This window comes from Schistocerca gregaria, chromosome 1 (assembly GCF_023897955.1).
Source record: "Schistocerca gregaria isolate iqSchGreg1 chromosome 1, iqSchGreg1.2, whole genome shotgun sequence".
Lineage (NCBI taxonomy): Eukaryota > Metazoa > Arthropoda > Insecta > Orthoptera > Acrididae > Schistocerca > Schistocerca gregaria.
Window position 1 is genome coordinate 750,978,930 of NC_064920.1, and position 17,815 is coordinate 750,996,744.

At 41.1% G+C, this 17,815-nt stretch overlaps 1 non-coding gene across 1 annotated transcript; it reads left to right on the forward strand.

Moving 5' to 3' along the window:
- Window positions 1–17,396: 17,396 nt before the first annotated feature.
- Window positions 17,397–17,471, forward strand: Trnas-cga (transfer RNA serine (anticodon CGA)). Its single transcript has one exon. It is a non-coding gene; the product is annotated as a tRNA-Ser (tRNA).
- The last annotated feature ends 344 nt before the right edge of the window (window positions 17,472–17,815 follow it).

Here is a 17,815-nt window from a genome sequence, read left to right on the forward strand (position 1 = left end):
TACCTGTTGCATATGCCCTGTCACACCGCGACTCGTACAGTACGTATAAGTCGATTGTGTGAAACGAGTGGCTGTATGTCGCGAACCTAACGTATCAGCTTCGACTAACAAAACATCCAGTAATCAACAATCCGTAACTGTTAATCTGAGTGACAAGAGAGGTGTAGAGAGAAAGAAACCTGACATTGTTCTTCCACATATATCCATAGCGCACATTCCTACATATAATCAACCAAATAACAGACATGCCTGCATTGAGAACAGTTACATGAAAATTTAAGGGACATTTTTCAGTATTTAAGAGTTTGGTCGAAGAGCCACTTTCGGTAACAAAATGTTACCTGGCTTGTTCCTGACGGTGACGCACCATCTATCTTCCCTCAGGCAAATTCATTCTGCGAACTTCCAATACTGTAGCCCTGCCCTTGTGCAATGTTTGAATTTACTACATATGATAGTGATTACAGAGGATATGGTACAGAGTTATCGGTCAAATTGAAGGTGATTATTAAGTATCATAACTGATGGTACTGTTTCATATAGGCTCGAATAAATAACGCATGTAAAAAATTAAATACTCACATAACGCTTTATTGAATATTTTGAAGTTATTAGAGACTCCGCAATACAGTCTAAAATTGAAAGTACTCATCTTCCATGTTCAAATAACTTAAAGGGTTTGCAGCCGGGTGTCGTCGTCGACCACCGCCGATATTGCACAAATGCAAGGAGGAGGCAGTGTACAAGGGAATTTAATACCTCGGTTCACAGAGGAGAAACAAGGAAGATACCACACACAGAACAAAGATAACCAGATGGCCAGAAATATCGATAGTGACTATTAATCAACAGGTGAGGTAGCACTAATTCTGTCCCTTTGTTTTTTGATGAGAGACAGAGCCGGATTCCAAGGAGCATTTAAACAAAATCCACCATCTCTTTTTATAAGGTTGCTTGATAGTTTGATTTCAACAGCTTCCTTAATAACACTAGCCCAATAGCTGGACGTGCAAGCCAGAATCTGCGTGTTGTTGTATTCCATAGGATGATCGGTGTCAAGGCAATGTTCTGCAATTGCGGATTTGCTCGGCTGTTGTAAGCGTGTGTGACGCTTATGTTCAATACACCGGTCTTCCACAGTCCTGATTGTCTGAGCAATATATGACATGCCACAACTGCAAAGAATACGATAGACACCAGCCTTACGTAAACCAAGATCATCTTTTACGGACGCCAACAGGGCCTTAATCTTAATCATTTCACATCATATTTATGCAAAATACGGCCAATCCTGTTGGAAATTATTCCTGTGTAAGGCAAAAAGGCCGTACACTTAGGTGCCACTTCGTTGCTATCGTCACTCACCCTTTGCACAGAAGGCTGATGGCACAACGCACGTTTCATCTGCCTCTCACTATAACCATTCTGACGAAAGGTGACTTCGAGATGTGATAGCTCAGCTGCCAAACTTTCAGGGTCTGAGATAACGTGGTCCCTGTGAACCAAGGTACGAAGTACTCCTTCAATCTGAGCTGGATGTTGACAACTATCAGCTCGCAGATACAAGTTGTGTGAGAAGGCTTCCTATATACAGAATGTCCACACGTACCATCAGTCTTCCCTCTGACCAACACATCAAGGAGGGGAAGGCATCCATTCTTTTCCACCTCCATAGTGAACTGAACATTCGGGTGTATTGAATTCAGATGTTCCAAAAACCGGTTTAAATTCGCACTACCATGAGGCCAAACAACAAAAGTATCGTTTACTAAGCTACTAATTTTTTTTATATTACGTTTCCTTATAGGCTCGGCTCCACAGTACAAATGAGAAGTCGAATGATTGCATCGTTTAATTTTACTGTTCGCTTTTAATTGTGCTTGTGGGTCAACAAATATTGAATGTTAGTGGCAACATTGTGTAAACAGCGTTTTATTCCAGTGGTTGTCTATATTTAAAAGAAAGTGGGCGTCACAGCATACACGACCCTAACTGTAAAATTTAGTGTATGGGCATAATTTTCATTCTAAACCCAATAATTTATATATTATGTAATCAGAACAGACTACACAACTTCATAAAGTTATTTAAAAAATTCAATTTTCCCATCAGCTTTGAACTTCGATTTCTTTCATTTAAGTGTTTACTATAATCTTACGAAAAATTAGCGAAATCGGTGAACAACTGAATGTACACTTCGCGTGTCAGCTACGACCGCGAAAACCAAGTATGACGATCACACTCCATGCACCTTTTATTCATGTCTTATGACCAGTTTCGCCTTTGCCACATTAACACGGTATTCAGCAGTGTTTTTACTTGATTTATTATTTCTAAGCTTATAATCATCCATCGACTGCGCTAATTAAAGAAGAGTATTAAATACTGGGCTACTATCAATGATTCATTCGCTATCGATGATCTATGTTTTCCAAAGTATAACTGTACGTATGTAATTTATCCAAAAGTTCTTTGATTGCCTCTCTGACCAAAGGACACACCTCGAATCGGCGGTAAAGTTCGTTCCATGCCCTACGTACCAGCACTTTGTCAATGGCCCTCACAGCAACACCAGGAGAAGAGGGAGCGAGGGCGGCGGCAAGGGAACAGAGTCACGCGATCGTCACCTTAAACACGACGTCCAATCCAGCGATGCGGAAGTCATTTAGTTAGCGACGAACATCGATGGTACAAAGATTGGACGTCGCATTTTTATGGAAGGCGAAATTCTTGGAATCAACAGTCATCCACGCAGACAACCATAACTGTAACTTAAAGACACATCACAGTCTTCTCACAGAAGGAAAACGACGTATACAGCTTCATCTCTCACACTGTACAAAAAACATTCACCTTAGACGAACCTCCTTTATACGCCACAGTTTGACGAGGACTTTGAGTGCTCCACATTATGGCGATTAACCTTCCCAGAAAAATGAAAGGTTGCTTCGTCGCTGAATGTGAGCTCGGAGGCGAACTGGTCATCCACAAGTGCGTCTTCTATTGTGCTCAAAATTGAAATCGCTGCCCACGATATTCTGGTTTTACTTCTTGCATGAGCTGCGGGCTGTACGGTTTGAAAAGGGGGCGCCTGACACATACTTTTTTGCGGTATTCGTAGTTCAAGTCTTGCACCGATCGTTTCTTTTCTCACTCCCTTTACGATTTCATCTTGCACGCCTAGGTTGTCGACCTTTTCTTTTGCTGTTTACAGAGACATCGAGTTTACCTAAATTGCCGATGTCAACGTACAATGGTCTTCTTCTCCATAATTCCTTCTGAGTGCTAGCTGCGCCGTTGTAACAGATAAATATTTCGTACATTCCAAAATAGGAAGACCCTATCCTTACTTTGTCACCAATCTGTCAAGGCACTGCGTTCTTAACGCCAACTGGTGGGCGCTAATTGTACATATAGCACTTCTGAAAATATATAACTCTGAAAACGAATGATGCATTCACAGTGCCCCGGTATTATCATGATTTCAGTGAAATGTTAGTAATGTGGTCTTAGAATAACATAAACTAAGAGGACCTTAGATTTGCAACATAGTGCACACACAGATTTGACCTAACTGTGAAAAGTTCTTCGCGTGTCTAAGGAGGACTCCTTGCCATTCCTAGCAGTCGTTTTCGTTTGTGAAGACGATCGCGAGAACGCTGCCGAATCTCAAGAATTTTAATTGAATTCTTGCGGTATAAAAATAGGGCAGATTTCATCATGTACCCCATATCTACTGAATTATGCCGTTCTCCATTTTTACTGTGGACTTTTGTTATCAAATTCAACTTTAATTGACGAAGCCTTATCCCATCCACGAGTTCCTGCTACATTTAACTTATGTTTCAGTATTTCCTCCAGATGAACTGAATGCTTTCAGGATTCTACCTTGTACTTGTACCGTGACACCAACTCTACTCTCTGTATAGGTACCTAACAGTATTTAGACACATTTACCAGTCCATAAAATGACAACTAAAAGGGACATTAAGGTTATGATACGTATTTCTTTAAGGTTTCCTTCTCATATTCTACACAACTCCGAGCCATTACTACCGCTTTTCTCACGGTCTGATCCCAGCCTATCAGTTCCTCACGGTCTGCATATAGCACTCTAAAGAGACATTAACCATTACTACTGTACTTCATCATTTTTACTCATTCTCTCCAAAATCCTTCTCTTGTCAGTACATTTTAATCTTTTCCAACAATTCATGCTTGGGCACTACTGGGCGATGCAAAATACAATGAAAAGCATTTCAATGGTTTATGTCAGCTATTCTCTGTGCCCACATTACTTTCGTTCTATCAGAACGGGCTCTTCTTTGTTAGTCACACGATGTTGTTCCAGTCTTCTTCCGTTTGTCTGTTAGTTCAACTAACCATTCGTCGATTTTCTGCGTAAATGTTTTTCTGTTTGGCACATTTAGTTGTGTTATTTCTGCATCCATCAAGTTCTTCTTATACTGCGTCCACCTAGTTTATTGTTTAAGTGTCAGCTTTACTGACACTTTAGTAGAATTCTAAAACGTGCTTGGTTTACACAGTTAGTCCATTCTTTAATATGTCCATAAAATTAAAGCCTGCGTTTCTTCATTCTCAATAGGTGTTGATATACTTCTCAAATTTGCTCTTAGTCTGTATGTTCCTTCTTTGATATAATTTGGGTCTAATATTTTCCTTAACATGTTCTTTTAGTTTGATCAGAGTCTGTCTTTCTGCTTAAAATGAGTGTCATACTTTTGCATTTTGTGAGATACATTTTTTGTTTCAGATATCTTACGTAAGACTGAAGGCTGTTTTCATTTTATGGCAACGAATTTCGTAACTTTAGTTTCCAGGCCAGTATCCTGAATAGTTTCGCCTAAACATTTGAGCTGACAAAGTCTATCGATTTTCCTGTATTTAGTTTTCAGAATTTTTGGTGCCAAGTTGCTGCTAGACATGTACTTTGTTTTTCATTTTATATATGGAAACCTATTGCTTATACTGTTCCATAAGAATTCTATTTGTGCGCTGTTCGAATGCACTGACAGAATCACCAAGTTGCCCCCCAAATGTTAGGAAAGTTACACTAATACTGGTTCCTCCCAATTTCATTCGTTCGCCAGTTTTAAGCTCCGATTTCTGTTTACGCTACACTTAGATAACTTTTTGTAAGGCAGAGTTGAAAAGTAATGACGAGAGTCCAGGACCCTGTCTTACCATAGTGTTAACTTCAAAATGATACGAAATTTCTCCACTGAATTTTACTTTAAATTTTGTGCCAATTAAGGTTTTTCTAATAATTACAGTGGTTTTTAGGTCCAAGCAGTATTCTTTCAAGAATTGAAAGAGAGTTTTTTTTAATGTACAAACTTACAATCTACTGTCTTATCACAATTCTTTCGATGACAGAGAACTAGTCCCAGATTTGAAATTTATTCTGGATAACATATATTTGGTCTGATACCTGTCTGATATTCGCTAGTTTTGCACTGAAGCTGTTTTTCTCGGTCCAGGAGACACAGAGATAGAGCTACGTGTGGATCAAGAAGAAGGGATATCCTTCTATAATTATTAACATAATTTCTGTCTCCCTTCTTCTGTAATGGATGTATCAGTGCAGTTCTCCGAAACTTTCTCACGTCGTCAAATGTTTTGCATTCTATAGTTAAAGGTTAATGAGCCACCTGATTCCAAGAGCCCTACAACAATTACGTCTTCAACAGATGCTTTTTATTTTTTGATCTTTTAACTTGTTTTGCAATTTCCTCTTAATGTGAATTTATTTAAAGACGAATTTCTGGTGGAAGTTTCTTTGGATTTAGGGAAATTTGGAAGTTTTTAAAGTATTTGCAGAGAACTCTGCAGTTTTCTTTGTTGTTAACTGCCAGATCGTCCATTTTCCTTCTTGAACAGAGATTTTTTTACTGACACTCATTTAGTTTTAAATGTTCTTATATAAGTCCTGTTTTCTTTTTAAAGTTTCATGGAGCTGACTGTTCTCAGTCCTTTTGTTTATGCAAGCTAAAAGCTCCTCTTCTCGTCACCGGGAACATGTCGTTTGTACTTTTTAATTTGTTACTATTATATGTTTTGAATGCCTTGTTCGAAATTTTACTGCTTGTTCACCAGTTGTATTCCTACAATAGTTTTTGCTACCTCTTTTACTGTTAATTTCGGTGAAACGCACTCTTTCTCACAAAAACTTTAAGATTATTTTTATTTACATAATGTATGTGTCACAAATTTCGAGGACAGGACTCTAGTTTTCCGTTTATATTTTGCTAATTTAAGGGCTGTTTGTGGCTGCGTCTGGTAAACGAAATACTTTCTTCAAGATATCGGAACTGGGCACTGCACTTTCAGCCATTTTTCTCAGTCGATGATTCACTGTAGTTTATTTTGACATAAGTAAAATCCTGTTTTAAAATATAAATAATAATTATTCTTATCCACAAGATTAAAGGCATTGATTTTCCTCTCTTTAGTACGTTAAACTTTAGCAGTTGCATTAGTTTCATGAAACACAGTAAGTGAGCTACTAACTCAATTGCAACAAGGAATTTTTAGAAAATATGTCAAAGAAATTATGCTGCTAAATCTGATTAGTAAAATTACTGAAAGACGTAAAAAAATTCATCTTGCACGCTTCAAAGTTTGTAAGGATATTCAGTGTCTGGTAAGCCAACACGCTGCTCTATTCAAATATTAGTATTACGATTTTATTTTTTGGTGCTAAAAGCTTAATACGACTCCATGGCCATAATCAAGCCATCTGCAAACACATGTAGATCTTAGTGCATATATACGTATGTATCTATTTATTTCGTATTGCAATACAGAAGGAACTGGAGAGTCTCAAAAACGAAACAAGACAAAAAAACTTCAATCCCAACATAATGAACCAAATCGATGACAAACACAACAAACCAATAATTTTACAATTCTTAGCGGCACAAAAAACGCAAGAGATAACAACAGAACAGAAAGTACATACATACCCCAAACATATATACGAAATACATCAGACAAACTTAACACACTGCCAAGAAGGTTTGCACACACCATTGCACACAACTTAAGGAAAAAAATCCACTCCGGTAAACGAAATTACTATGCGCACAAACTAGGGGAATTTAAAATAAATTGCAATGATGGCGAAAAATTCTACACACGCCAAAGAGGCAGAAGTTTCAAAATTAGATACCGAGATCATATCAGAAATAGTGACACAAACCAATCCACAGTCTTCAACCACATGCAAACACGAAGCCACAATGTAAACCAGATCGAACATGCGATGCAAAATCTGCACGTTAAAGTTAAGTGCTCATTAGTGAACTTTTTTGAAGAGATAGAAATCTACATCCAAGGATGCAGATCTACAGAAAAATTCGTAACGATCAAATCGACTTGAAACAGAAAAATTATATTAACAACTTCATTAAAATTGCAGAACATGATAACGTATAAACCAAATTTACACGCAAAGGCAACACAACAGAACATCAACAAAGAATTTATTACTACCATCAAAATTCCATAGATAAATAAGCCATTTTTGCAACAGTATTACATCGTTGACTGAGCTGTCAAATGAAGCAGTCAAACTTAAGAAAAATATTAAACAGGTCTCAACGAGTATTGCCCAGCAACAAACTCTGCTGCCGAGACATTACATATTTACAATTTCGTCTGCACTACACCTACGATACGCAGCAGTACATGGTGTTAGACAGCAACAGCGTTAACGATGTTTTATGGAAGTAAATAGCACGACATACACACACACACACACACACACACATATATATATATATATATATATATATATATATATATATATATATATATAATTGTTATTAGTTATAAATACTATGTGTGATCAAAAGTATCTGGATACCTGGCTGAAAATGAGTTAAAAGTTCGTGGAGCCCTCCATCAGTAATGCCGGAAGTCAGTATGGTGTTGGCTAACCCTTAGCCTTGGTGACAGCTTCCACTCGCGCAGGCATACGTTCAATCAGGTGCTGGAAGGTTTCTTGGGGAATAGCAGCCCATTCTTCACGGAGTGCTGCACTGAGGAAAGGTATCGATGTCGGTCGGCGAGGCCTAGCACGAATCCGGTGTTCCAAAACATCCCAAAGGTGTTCTATAGGATTCAGGTCAGGACTCTGTGCAGGCCAGTCCATTACATAGATGTTATTGTCGTGTCACCACTCCGCCATAGGCCGTGCATTACGAACAGGTGCTCGGTCATGTTGAAAGATGTAACCGCCATCCCCCGAGTTGCTCTTCAATAGTGAGAAGCAAATCAATGTAGGCCTGTGCTGCGATAGTGCTACGCAAAACAATAAGGTGTACAAGCCCCATCCATGAGAAACATGACCACACCACAACACCTCCGCCTCCTAATTTTACTGTTGCCACTACAGAAGCTGGCAGATGACGTTCACTCGACATTCGCCATACCCACACCCTGCCAAGGGATCACCACACTGTTTAACGTGATTCGCCACTCCACACAACGTTTTTCCAGTGTCAATAGTCCAATGTTGACGTTTCTTACACCAAGCGAGGCTTTGTTTGGTATTTACCGGCTTGATGTGTGGCTTATTAGCAACCACTCGATCATGAAAACCAAGTTTTCTCACCTCCCGCCTAATTGTCACAGCATCTGAAGTGGGGCCTGATGTAGTTTGGAATTCCTGTGTGATGGTCTGGATATATGTCTGCCTATTACGCATTACGACCCTCTTGACTGTCGGCGGTCTCTGTCAGTCAACAGATGAGATCGGCCTGTACGCTTTTCTGCTGTACGTGTCCTTTCACGTTTCCACTTCACTATCACATTGGGAACATTGGATCTAGGAATGGTTAGGAGTGTGGAAATCTCGCGTACAGACGTATGACACAAGTGACACCCAATGACCTGACCATATTCGAAGTCCGTGAGTTCCGCAGAGCGCCCCATTGTGCTCTCTCACGATGTCTAATGACTACTGAGGTCTCTGATACGGAGTACCTGGCCGTAGGTGGCAGCACATTGCACCTAATATGAAAAACGTATGTTTCAGGGGGCGTCCAGATACTTTTGATCACATAGTGTTAATACGGATATGTACACTACCAATTCTGTAAGTTTGCAGATAGCTTGATAGTGGCTATGGAACTGAATTAAGTTTTTAGCAGCAAAAAAATAATACTGTGATAAAAAATCTTCGGAAACAGTAACGTTGTGGATTACTAAGCATACATTGTTCTTTCAGACATCTGTAATGCTGTAGGTCCAGGAGCATGTAAAAAGATTCAAAACATATCTACCGTTATTGTCAAGATGTAATTTTGTGATGTGCCGGGGCTAGCAGTGTATTTAACACTAAATTCTTCTAGAATATTCAAATGGAAATGATGCTCCAAGCCCCCCTTTTCTAACTTCGCCTTTTGCTGTTGCACATGGATTAAGAAGAAACGCGAACTGACTCTAATCGACCCTACAAGTGGAGTAGAAAAGAGTTTGGCACCTGCAATAATTTAATTTGATAGAAATTAATTTGATAAATAAGTTTCATTAACGTGGTGAGAAATGAAAGGGTTGCTGTACCGATCTACAGAATGAAAGTTCTGTCCAAAACAACAATTTGATTTATTGTGACTAAACTCAAAATAATAAACACAACACATGAAACATTTACAATACGTCAAATTGGATACTCAAATAAATGCTGTGAAGGTGAAGCTGTCCATAAACTAGATTGTGACATTTATGACCATTTGGTATGCGGAGCCAATTCCTTGCAACTCAAATCTTAAGATAAACACCCAGCCAATCCAACATTAATTGCTGTTACAGTAGTGAGAACTCAGACAATGAACACCCAAGACAGAACCACGTTAGAAAAGATGGAAACAGGCGCGCTCTGCTGAGCTCTGATTATCACAGAGCAAAATTCCCTAATCTGCCGGTGCTGCGGACATACATTACCAAGTTGTCTTCTTAGCTGCAAGGACACGATCTGGCGTACCGAAAGCGATGGCTGGTTGCTTCGACATCCAGTCGTGGTGGTGATAATGTCACGAGTATAGCCGAAACAAATTATCCTGGTCTGGTTGTTCCAGAATAAAAACTTCCTATCAATACAAATGCGCCTTTGAGGGAGACTAAGAAGGCTTGCCACACAATCACTGACGGTAAAGTGATTGAACAAACGAAGTCACACAGTAACTCCGATACAGTCAACTTTAGCCAAAACTGCTCAAGACGGACAACATAGGCAGCTTGTACGCGGAACGCTTAATCGCCAACTGTCCTCGGAAAGTTACGTTGAAGTCGAAACATGAGCAACTTCATCCAACAGTTACAATTAAAGGGAAGTATATTAGACAGACAACGGAAGGCAGGCTGTCCACAGCAGCGAGCGCTCAGTCTTGTAACCTACTCCGACCGAAAAGTGAGAGACGACTCCATTCAAGAGCACCTGTACAAGCTAAACACAGAACATTCCCGCCCCCACGACAGTGCTCGTGGTTAAACGTTCCAATCAGCAACTCGAAAACCGGCGGAAAATTCCACTCTATTCTCGAAGCACTACTATTCCACCAATAGAGATACTTGGCGCCAATTTTGCTACGTCACTGAGCTATCCGCTGAGCAAGCCAATCACAGTTATGATTTTGCAGAAAACGCTGGAATTTGCCAGCCAATACTGCCTAGGAACACAAGTCATTCCCACGCCTCGCTGGTAGCCCGCCAGAAAGAGTTTTCACTGAGTTTCTGCGAAGTAACAGAATCTCTAGCCCAGCCGCTACGTCAGGCCCCTGTGGGCGTGTCGTCCCCGCTCTAACGACAATGTCGGCGTCTGGAAAGCATCCACTCGACTCGCTCACACCCATCGGCTTAACCCTTTCAAGATCAGCAGAACTCTCCTGTCACCGGACCGCCCGGGTGACGAGAGACGCTGCGTGGGAAGTCCGCGTGTGAAGGAATATCAACTTTTCACCACATGCAATTAGAGAGGAAAATCGAATTACACAAAGTAAGATGCAAATATGAGAGGGGGCTCATGCCACCTCTCAGTCTGTGCCATGAATGTAACAGTAGTTCACTTCTGCTATCTTTCAGACAGGAAGTATTTTCTTGGTAATATCTTAAATCATTCAGCGTACGTATTAAGTTAAAACCGTGAGACAGACCGACAGCTAACTTTTTTAACGCAAACCTTTGTGACGTCAGGTGGAAATAAATCAAATAATGTCCAATGGTACTGTATAACGTACTTGTACTGCAACTTCAAAACAACAACAATCTGCAGGTCTGATGTCATAGTTGACAATGACGTCCAACTCTTTGAACTGAAAACACGTTTGTTACTGACAAAACGTGCAGCCAGAACAGAACTGGCCTCCTGGACCGAGGGAGCCGCTATTTACGCAGACTATTCCAGAATACACAAGCATTGAAAACATAAGATATTTCAAGTACCTCCCTGGAATGATGAATACTAAATAACCCATGAAGAGGCGACTCACAGAACACTAGCCAGCGACACTAATGACTATGCCAAACCGCATACAATACGGCTCGTGACGATGTGAATGCGGCCCAAATGTGTTGTTTTATTCATTTCCATTTATTCTATAAGGCCTATCTTCTGTGAGTCCGCCTCCGAAGCTTAGTAGTCAGCGTAGATAGCTGTCTTGCGGAAGACCAGGTTCCGATTCCCAGTGCTGCCAAGGATACTTCTTTGGTGGGAGGACGTGCATTGAACCTCGTGTTGGTAAATGAGGAGCTTCTTCACCAAATAATAGCGGCTTCAACGTCTGGAAAGTAATCCTGTGAGGGCGGTCGTGAGTTATGCTTGGGTAGCTCGGTTGATTTAGCACTTGTGAGAGAAACTCAGTGGTCCAGGGGGTTCGAGTCCCAGCCTGCAGGCAGTTATAATCTGCCACGAAGTTTGATATAATAGCACAAACATTCGGCTACAGGGCGAAAAATTCAATCTGGATCATATAAAATGTTATCCACCACATTTAAGCCCTCTGAGCTTAAGCCACGAATTTAGCTGTATCCTCACGTGTCAGTGAAATCTGGAGCCACGGGCCATGTACTGAAGAGTGGAACAGGTACGTCACAACTTCACGAGCAACACAGTGTTCCTTTGGGTTTGTCCAGTAGATGTTTAAAATTCTGGATGACGATGCCATTCTCTTCACTACCTCTACTGTTTGAATAAAAGGAAGAAGATTAGCGTTTAACGTTCCGTCGACAACGAGATAATTCGTGACAGAGCATAAGCTCTGATTAGACGAGAAAGGTGAAGGAAACCGGTCATGCCCTTTCAGAGAAACCGTTACGGCTTTTGACTGAACAGATCTGGGGAAATCACACGAAATCTAAATCTGGATGGCGGTCGGACGGGAATCTGAACTGCCATCCTCCTGCATGCGAGTCCAGTCTGGTGACTTTTGCGCAACATCGCTTGATGTGGATGTAATATTTGAATAAAGTCCCTGATGTGTGGAGACCAGCTGACCCGGGATGCTATCATTCAAAATGAGTTAGTCTGAGCTCATAGATAGGTTTTGTCAAGATGTAGTGAATTCAAGAGTCGGATATTGCCACATTCTTCTGTAATGGGCTACATAATCGTCTTACAGATAGTAACTTTTCATGTAATACAGAAATCATTTATTTCTAGTCCGGCCGAGTATGCCATAGACCTTCGTAATATATAATTTCAGCTTACGAGTTCGTCTTTGCATTCGTTCCTGCATAAAGTTCAGTTTCATCTCCAAAAATATTAGTTTTTCTCCTTAATCGCAGGCTCCTTTAGTGGAAACAGTAGTGGAAGATTCCACCACCGCCTGATAGTGAGTGCCGTGCATATTTTCCGGCTAGGCCATCCATTGTCGATGAGTGCTCAGACAGGTGCCGTATCGAGTAGTGAGAGGATGTTTGCCCGGCCTGGCGGGATATCTATCGATCGTTAGGTAATCAGCCGTGTCGCCGCTAAAGTAATTGGGGGTTTTTACGAGCGACATCCATCATGCGAGAACTAAGCGCTGCTGGTTTTCAAGTTTCAGAAAATTACTAGAATGTGGAACAAACGTCCCACACACTCATCCCACGATTGTCCGCGACACGTCGCTGTTTTTCAACCCGCCTCATCCTTTAGCAGTTCTCTACGTAGCTGACAAGGAACCAATTAAAGTAATTGCTAACAAACGTAGTGCTACATCCCACTCTACCAAGATAGTTTTTGTTCGTAGCTCTTCATAAAGACGAATTGATGTTCACAGCTTATCAATGTCCTATAAATATCTTTTTTCCCCGGTAACTTACGCTTTCATCATATTACCTGTGCATAAAGTACAGTAACTGTTATCAGATTTTTTCTTATCCCATACTAACATTTTTCCATAGATCTGAGATGACACACAATTCCAAAATAATATCTCTTGGAAGGAGGGTAAGTATCACCGTTGGGAACGATCCATACCTGGACCGAGGCGTGAACGACCATCCTCTTGGAAAGTTCGACGATCCTCTTGGCGTTTTTCCTTCTTTTGTTCTGTTACAACATAGACAAGACGCCCCACAGTACAAGCACTTGCCACACCCGTCCAGATGAGAGAGGTCCGCACGTCATACTAATAAAAGGAGGACAGGAACGAAAAATCAACCTCCCTAATTCCTTATCAAGGACGCGAAAGCAGAAATACTGCCTTTGCCTTTCGTATCGCTTGCACTGTACTCACTTTGATCTTACTGAACAATAATATTTATTCAAAGTATGCTTCCTTTTTAAAATTTTGTCAACGTATTTGCAGCCCTTATAAATATTCAGATTATTATTGTGGTCTGACAACATCTACATCCAAATCCTGCAAGCCACTTTGAAGTGCATGTTAGAGGGTACTTTCAACTGTACCAGATATTCCGATTTCTTCGTGTGGGGAGAATCGCTGCTTTTATGCCTCTATACGTATTGTAACACCGCAATTTTTGTCCCTTGCGGGTCCTGCAGGGAGCAGTACATATGGGGTGTAACATATTTCTAGATTCCTCGTATGATGCTGGTTTCTCTAAATTAATAAGCAGGATTTCGTGGAAGAGTCGAAACATTTCTTCAACCGTCTGCCAGTTCTGATTATTCGGCATTTACGTGACTTCTTCATGTAAATGAAATCTGTGAACATTCTGACTGCCTATTATCATACACGGTAATTATCCGTGGTTCCTGGTATTCTATTAGGTATGAGTCCTGCACGCATGAGCCGTATTCTACAGTTTCCCAGTATCCTACCAATTTCATCTGATTTACTTACAACTGAGCTTATCTGGTAGTTCTGTTTCAGATTCTCAAAAATCACTGTACTATCCTCAGAAGTGGCTGTCCTCAGATATTCGTATGAGTTTGCGCCTTCAAATGTGTATCACTGATATTGTAGTTATGGAATAAATACTAGCTTGTACGTTTGTACGTTCTGTGAAGCGTACCTTTTTACATTTCTGAAAGTTTAGTATTAGTTGCCACCCTTTGCACCAGTTTGAATTTTTATCAAGATATAACTGGATATTTGTGCAGCTTTCTTCAGATAGTATTCTATTAAAGACAACTGTACAGCAGGCCGAAGTGGCCGTGAGGTTCTAGGCGCTACAGTCTGGAACCGAGCAACCGCTACGGTCGCAGGTTCGAATCCTGCCTCGGGCATGGATGAGTGTGATATCCTTAGGTTAGTTAGGTTTAATTAGTTCTAAGTTATAGGCTACTGATGACCTCAGAAGTTAAGTCGCATGGTGCTCAGAGCCATTTGAACCATTTTGAAAGACTTTACAATATGCAAACATTCTGAGGCTACTTTTACTATTGCCTGTTAGCCATTAATGCACACCATGAGCTGACAGGGCCCCAGTACTCTTTCTGTAGACAAGACAGAAGTTACGTCAATCTCTGTCGGCATCTTCCCATCCAAGATAACATGGTGCATATTCCTAACAATAGATCTTCAGTCGTGTCACAGATTTCCTTTGGCACCTCATGTGATAGAGCTGAGAACTGTAGAGAACCCCTAAACGGGCAAGGAGTGCGTAGTTCCTCTTAGGCTGACACCCAGGTAGCTGACTATGTGTGGGGGGACAAAAGTTTTTTTTTTTAGATTAAGCGGCTCTCAAACAGTCCAAATAACTATAGGTATAGAAGACCCGGTGTTTGTATTTTAAGAGCCAAGGAAAAGGCTCCCCCATACATGCGACTATTCAAATTCTTTGCCGCGCGGGATTAGCCGAACTGTCTAGGGCGCTGCAGTCATGGACTGTGCGGCTGGTCCTGGCGGAGGTTAGAGTCCTCCCTCGGACATGGATGTGTGTGTTTGTCCTTAGGATAATTTAGATTATGTAGCGTGTAAGCTTAGGGATTGATGACCTCAGCAGTTAAATCCAATAACATTTCACACACACACACAAATTCTTGTGTTTATCTGTCGCAGCATTTACGTAAACTGGCCAATGCGGGGAGGACTCGTGCACTGAGGGCTCCGAACAAACTTGTTTATCTATACAGACAGTTCGCCCGTTCCGGAAATCGACGGTCTCGACAATTTTTGCTTGTGTTCGACATTGACACTGGTAAGATATTGATCCCAGGGAGTCCAAGACTTTTGTGAATGTTTTAATTTCAAATTTTGAAGTTGGATAACAAATTACAAAAAAAAAAATTATTCGTGTGTTATAATCACAGAATAACAATTTTCTGATTTTTTACTTTTACTTCCATTGCGGAACCACTCTTCTTGGCAAATTTAATGATCATACATCAAGATGAAGTGCGCTGTAAGTTCTAATGAGTGACTTTCCGACTGTCAAACTGTGTGATATAAATGCATTGACTTAGAAGCTTAACGTTTTTGCACCACCAAAGAACTACACACTCCAGTATGTGACAAATTTCAACTTTATACGTCTAGCCATACCTGAGAAAAAAGGGTGTTTAACCGACGGAAAGACAGAGAGACATTCAGATAGGTTTTGATGAGTGAGTTTATGAGGTTAAAATGTCGTATCTTTTGATTGCATTGACTTAGTAGCTTCAATTTTTTACATCGTCAGCGGACCGTAGAGCTAAATAAGTGACATGGCGTTCAACTTGATAGGCCTACTCGTTCCTGAGAAAATGTTTTTTTTTAACATTTGACAGACAGACAGACAGACAACAGATAAGAAAGTAATCCTATAAAGTTTGCTTTTTTACCGACTGCGGTACGGACCCTAACAAAGTGACAGACATTGAAACGATCATAAAAAGTAGCGGATCGCACACAATAATTGCTACATAAAGCTGATTGCAATCCAAAATCATTATAAAAGAGATTTTTGGTGTAAATCTATAAATTTATACCGAAAAGATAGGTTCTGGAAATGCTGATCGTGTATTCGCTGCAGTAGAAAGGAAACTCAGATCCACAGAGCTATAAATTCAAGCTGCATGCGATATTAGGCATACATTTGCAATTAAATCCTTCCGTCGATTGCCAGATTCGCTCCCAAACGTAACCGAAAATGTTCAGTAAAACGTCAAGGAGGAATTTGAAACATGTAAGTCTATGAAACTTCCTGGCAGATTAAAACTGTGTGCCCGACCGAGACTCGAACTCGGGACCTTTGCCTTTCGCGGGCAAGTGCTCTACCAACTGAGCTACCGAAGCACGACTCACGTCCGGTACTCACAGCTTTACTTCTGCCAGTATCCGTCTCCTACCTTCCAAACTTTACAGAAGCTCTTCTGCGAACCTTGCAGAACTAGCACTCCTGAAAGAAAGGATACTGCAGAGACATGGCTTAGCCACAGCCTGGGGGACGTTTCTAGAATGAGATATTCACTCTGCAGCGGAGTGTGCGCTGATATGAAACTTCCTGGCAGATTAAAACTGTGCGCCCGACCGAGACTCGAACTCGGGACCTTTGCCTTTCGTGGCAAGTGCTCTACCAACTGAGCTACCGAAGCACGACTCACGTCCGGTACTCACAGCTTTACTTCTGCCAGTATCCGTCTCCTACCTTACAAACTTTACAGAAGCTCTTCTGCGAACCTTGCAGAACTAGCACTCCTGAAAGAAAGGATACTGCAGTTGGTAGAGCACTTGCCTGCGAAAGGCAAAGGTCCCGAGTTCGAGTCTCGGTCGGGCGCACAGTTTTAATCTGCCAGGAAGTTTCATAACAGCGCACACTCCGCTGCAGAGTGAATATCTCATTCTGGAAACATCCCCCAGGCTGTGGCTAAGCCATGTCTCCGCAATATCCTTTCTTTCAGGAGTGCTAGTTCTGCAAGTTTCGCAGGAGAGCTTCTGTAAAGTTTGGAAGGTAGGAGACGGATACTGGCAGAAGTAAAGCTGTGAGTACCGGGCGTGAGTCGTGCTTCGGTAGCTCAGTTGGTAGAGCACTTGCCCACGAAAGGCAAAGGTCCCGAGTTCGAGTCTCGGTCGGGCGCACAGTTTTAATCTGCCAGGAAGTTTCATATCAGCGCACACTCCGCTGCAGAGTGAATATCTCATTATGTAAGTCTAGACAGGAGCACATAAAAGAACTATGTCTCAGGTAAGAAGAATAACTGAGTAAGCACTGGATAAATTTGAACAGTTCATCATGGTACGGACTAATAACGGTACAGAATAACAGTAAAGAAAGAGTGAGTAACGCACAATGAGTGTGAGACAAACCATAGGATTATAGAGAGAAAAGTGTTTACTGGTTAAAAGTGTAATAGGTAAAACTTTCAATGACTAACGTAGAAGAAACTTAAGGGAGGACATATCACAATACACAAGGAAATTCT